This window comes from Gordionus sp. m RMFG-2023, chromosome 3 (genome assembly GCF_954871325.1).
Source record: "Gordionus sp. m RMFG-2023 chromosome 3, tfGorSpeb1-WG-v2, whole genome shotgun sequence".
NCBI classification, from domain to species: Eukaryota; Metazoa; Nematomorpha; class Gordioida; order Chordodea; family Parachordodidae; genus Gordionus; species Gordionus sp. m RMFG-2023.
The window spans coordinates 38,909,871-38,915,979 of NC_088777.1; positions in this window are offsets into that span (position 1 = coordinate 38,909,871).

Genomic DNA, 6,109 nt, shown 5'->3' on the forward strand with positions numbered 1-6,109 from the left:
CGTAGTGAAAAAATATTTTATTTTAATAATACATTAATATAATATTTATTTAAATTAAATTATCACAACTTAGCATTAATATAATTTTTTTAAATTAATAGCATTTATATTTATGTTTTACATATAGCATCATAGGCAGGAACTTTGGTTAGGAACGATTTAAGTTTAGATAACATCCATATCTTTGCTATTATTACTATTGTTGTTAATGGATATTTTTAAAATTAACAAGTTGTTTTTACTACATTTTAAAAAGATAACTAGTTATAGTTACTAATTATAGTTTTTTTAAAATAGACAGCTACCGCTATGTTTTAAATGTAACGAGTTTTATTGCAAATTACTATATAAATTATATATATAGTTAACCTACCATTTGAAAAAAAAAATTATCATACAAAATAATTTAGCGATTTACAAATTTCAAATTTAATGGAATTTATAAATAAAAAGATTTAAATCCAACTCACGGAAATTACTGTTACAACAACTGATTTATAATTTCTATTGGTTAATTAATTTATTATCATGTTACTTATCAGATTTGACAAGTTATTTAATAAAAATGATCAAATTTTGATTAAAAGCCATAATATATACCCTCAACCCATACCTAATTAACTCTAACCCACATTTTTTTTAACCCTAAATATTCTTCCTTAATTAATTTATTTTAAGATTAATCTAATTAAACAATTTCCTTCAGATGAACATTCCTTGAAATGTGCTATAAATAAATACTAATACAATTTAAATAAAATAAATAATTGCACCGGAAAAATAAGACAAATATGTTATTTATTTGCAGTACATTCGAGGTCTGAAGTCCTTGCTCTCTTCAGCCCGTTATTGTACTAGTTGCCCTGCCAGATCTGTTAAATTCTTTGGCCGGCCCTCCGTTATGATTTTTTAAAAATTCTCCGGGCTCGGCCTATAAAATTTTATAAAATTATATAAAATGTCAGACACGGTTCTTTAAGGTTTTGGTCCGCCCTGGCCCTTTAAAAATTTTTAAATTTTATAGCCATCGCATTTTTAATATTTATCTTTAATTTTTCCCCAATGTCAATTAAAACTCTTATATTTCTCCTCTGTGGGTATTTCTTTCTACAAAAACCGTTTTATATATCGATTATGATATTTATATATGTAATTGCTTAAAATACAAAGAAATAAGCATATTGCAATTTATTTTCATAGTATTAATCAAAATATTCACTTATTCAAAAAATATATCAAAATTTTGCCCGGGCTGGCCTATTTGTGAGGTCCTATAAATTCTTCCATCCGGCCCAGTTCAAAATTTTTGCATATGTGAATGGCCCGGCTCGTTACAGTTTTTTTAAAAAAAAATTACCGGTCCAGCTCGACCCAGGGATCTGGCTTTGGGATTTTCGGACGGGCCGAGCTTTGCAGATCCTTTCACATTGATGTCAAAAAGGTGCGCTAATTTTTCTCCAAAAATGAGCTTTGAGATTAAACAAGTTTAACAAGTGCGCTTGATGTAAATGATATTTTATATTTAATAAACATAAATTTTAAATTTAGGCCATCATCATACAAAAAAAAATTAATGAGATATGAATGTCGTATTAGGCTATGGAATTCATGGTGTAGTCCTGTATGTCCAAAAGGCTGGGCTGAACTGCATCAATAAATACAATATGTCATATTTCCTTCCTATTCTCCATTTTTTGCCTGATTGAATATCACAATTATAAAGTAAATTTGAAAAAATTAGGAGTTGGAAAATATTGACTATTCATTTTATCATATTTTGAAATAAATAGAAAAGCCTTATTAAATATCAAAATTATTTCTGAATATTTAAATTCAATACATATTGAATAAAATAAAAATTCTAGGTTTGAGATTTCTTTCCTACTTTTTAAAATTCGTGCCACAGCCTTAATAAGAAGTGCCGGGCTGGGCCTAGAACTAAATTTTCTTGTATTTTAACTTTATAAAACATTTATTTTTTTAAATTTATTATGCTTAGATAAAAACATGTGTGGATAATTATAACTTATGCTAAGATTTTATGGTATTCGATATTATAACTAATATTTTCATTAGGATAAAATTTTTCCCTAAATGAAAAGGTTAAATAAAACTTATGTAAGTTGCGGAGTTTAGGAGACCTAAGTCTTTCAAAAATGACATAATCTGAAAACTATTGTACCCAAATAAAAAAAATTTAAATATAATATTTTAAAATAAATTTAATGAAGTACTGTAGATTTGATAACCATTTTCATGAAATATTAGTTTTAACATGTTTAAAGTTCTATAGATCTCATTAGTACTGAAAAAAATTGCCTTTATTTTAGAGATCCTTCAACTGTGAGCCAGTTTTCTCTAGATCATCCTATGCTAATAATGTTGAAACAACATTGATAATAGATAAAATGGTTCAATCACAATATGAATACTGAAATTCGAATTGAGCAATAAAGACCCCCACCTCCTCCCCATTTCAATATGCAATAACGTAATTGCATGGTATGGTACCCCTTACGTGCTAGAGGGCCCTAAATTGAGTTGCAATTCAACATTTAAATCTTTAATTATATTGACAAAATTATTAAAATTATTATCATAGAATACTAAAATCTTAAATGTTATACAATATTTATGTGTTATGTAAATTAAAATTTAAAATACTTCTCATGAATTTACAATTTGATTTGTAATAAAATGTATAAAATTAATTTACATAGATAAATAACTATAAAATATTTTTTCTCATCAAGATATAGAAAATGTAGAAGAAAATATCAATTTAAATTCACTAAAAAAATTCGCTCTTATTAGATTAAAATTTCTTTAAACCAATTTTTACTTTGTTTTTAAAGAAATATCAATCTTATTAATTTATATCATTTTGCTTTAAAATGATTACATTTAATTTCATATAGATGTGAAACCAATATCATTATACATCCCAGATAAGTTTTTCTGGAGAACAACTTATCCAAATTTGAAAGTTGGATTTTATCGAAATAAATCCCAGTATAGATGTCTGCAATAGGTGTGCTTTTTCCTACCCATGTGCCTATTAATTATTAATTTTTCAACCCCTCAGAAAGATCTATTATTTTTTAAAATTCACCCGCCAGCACAATGCTTACAAATTATTTGACTGTTTAGCTTGGTTCTTTATTTTTATTTTAATATTATTTTTACTTATTCTTATAAAACATGCAATATTAAGAAATAAATTAATTTTTAATACACATAAACACCTCATTCCGGCGAAATATTTTAATCAGCCTAACTGTTATTTTAAAAATATTTTTTGTCCGCCAGCCAATGGATAGATTAAAAAAATTGTCCGCTGTAGATTTTTATTCCAGCATATATGTAGCAATGTATCTATTTAATCCAATTTTGCGGTGAACTTTGAAACGAATGTTAATTTAAAATTTATATATGTATTTTTTTTCTTATAAATTAAAAATATGCAAACAAATACATGGTAAAATTGTTTGAAATTAATAAGGTAGATACTCTATACATCATGCCGTAATACATTTCGGGAAAAATCATATTTTATTTACGGTATTTTTTTTCAGTGGAATTATTATTTTATACAAATAAATTATATATTTTCTTTTAACCCTTTGGTTAAAATTTGTAAATCGTAAATTTTTATATATTTATAATTAAAAAAAAGGTATGTTATATAAATGAATAAAGTAACTTATAATGTATGTAACTAGTTATCTTTTTAGGAATGTAACTAGTAACTTTAACGTAATTTTTGACAACACTACTCATTTGAAGGTTCCAAAAATGAAACTACATCTTTAAATATAACCTTTCTTAATAGATATTTTTAATAATAATGTTCGTTAGGTGTTAGTGTTGCAAACTCTAAATGATTGTTAAAGTTAAGTGATTACTAAAGTTTAGCTAATAGCGTATCTTAGATATTGTGTCGGTGTATTTTTTGACGATATTTTTAAAGGTTATATCACCTGTTCTCTGCTTCATAAAGCATTTTGTTTTCCTTCTTAAGAATTTCTTCAGATCCTCTACATACTCAAATGAACAACGGTATTTTATTTACAGTGACTTATTGAGGTCGTATAAAATCGAAACTAAATTCATAATGAAGAATATCACAAATCTCAATCCCAATCGTTTTATTCACATGCAGCTTAATATCCTCTCAACTACATTCCAGGACCATTTTAGCTCTAAATTCTTCTCAGAAATGCTGCCACATGTGGTTCAACATATTTAGAGGTACTCTCGATGAAATGTTGCTTTACCTGCATCTCCAATTAAGGGTTACAGGACCAGGGTACCTAGAAAGTTGCCAGATCCCACCCAGCAATAAATCAGGGATTTGTTAATGGATTTTTAAACTTATTTCATCCAAGATAATGATTTAAATTATATTTATATTTATATAAAATATGACCCTCTTCCCTTTTGTGTTTCTGTTGAGTGCTTCTTTAGCATTGTTAAACAGGTTTTAGGGGAGAGTCGTTGTTTTTTCTCTATCAGATTTAAATTTAGATTTGCTACTGTAAAAAAATAATAATACAATTTTTTTTAAAGCCCATTTTCTTTGAAATAAATAGGTAGATAAAAAAATATTATTGTTTTGATACTTTATCATCGCAAAATATAAATTGAATAAAATGGATTGAATGAATACTTATTACCCAAAAAAAGGATTAAAATCAAAGTAGCGGCCCACCTTTTTTTAAAAAATTTGGAGCAGGAGATCAAATGGTAGAAGCAGGAGATAACTTCTTTTAAAAGGAGAGTTAATAACTCTTGTTATAACAAAAAAAAATTTAAATATTCGTTTTTCTTTAAATCAGTTCCATTAGTTATATCATACATCATAATACGCATCGCTTTTTTCGTTGTACGAAACAACAGATTTACGCTTACACTCTCTCAATTGAATTAAAAATTTGGGGGCATCTTATGAGAGGAGGCTTTCCCAATTTTTGGACAGGCTTCAGTTACCCGTACATAAAAGGGTAGATATATGCAATAAAACCAGTTTTATTAGCCCGAGCTCGTCCTAGGCCCGATGGTACTTTTTCAAACATAGGTCGGTCCAGACCTTAGCCCGAATTCTTGATAAAACTTATAGACAAGAAATCTCAAACTCCAAATATTTATTTTAATTGATTATTAAATATTAATATTTAGCAATAACACTGATAATTTAATGATGATTATTTTATTTTTTTCTGTTCATTACAAAATATGATTTGAATATGAAATATTCCCCATCTCCTGATTTTTTAAAACTTTACCTATACGAAACTCTTGTATAAGGAGACTAACTTTTACCAAAAATTTCTAACAGAAAAAATATCATTAAAACAGTCTGAGATCTCGTCAGATAAATTACTTATTTGGACATTACTTATATCCCTCAATCCATTCATAATGCAAAAATTGGTAAAAAAATTGATAAAATAAACTTAATAACGACATCTTCAACCTATCGTTTGGTTCACAAATAGATATTCTTCACTAGAAACATGCAAAGTTTATAAAATTATTAAGCTACAAAATTCAAGCATTCACTAATAAACAATCAGAATTCTTTAATCGAATTGAAATTTATATTATATAAACACCCCCCCCCCCTTCCCACCCCACCCAAGCATTTGAATACGATTTCTTATATTTATTTTGATAACTAGATATTTAATTATGAGTTTTAAATAGATAATTAATTTGTATTGTGTGATTTTGATTATTATTTTAAGTGGAATGACCTGGCATATATATGCTAATCTATGATTTAGATTCCATATTTTCCCGAATTTAAAGATTATAAAGTAAAATGAAAAATCATCCTTTAAATGTTTATCAATTATCTTATACATTTTTAAAAATTAGCACTTTTACTTGCAACCATAGCTTATGTTTAGGGCACCTGGAAGGAATGGAAATGGACCCCACTAAAAAAATATTGTAAATAGAATAACTTCAAATTCCCTTAGAAAATAGTAAATTTTTAAACTTTCCCTATGTTATATGCAAAATATCTACTTTTAATGATTTGATTTTCATAATTATCACAATCAACCTGAAAGCCACTTATTAACAATCCTTAATGAACATGTTA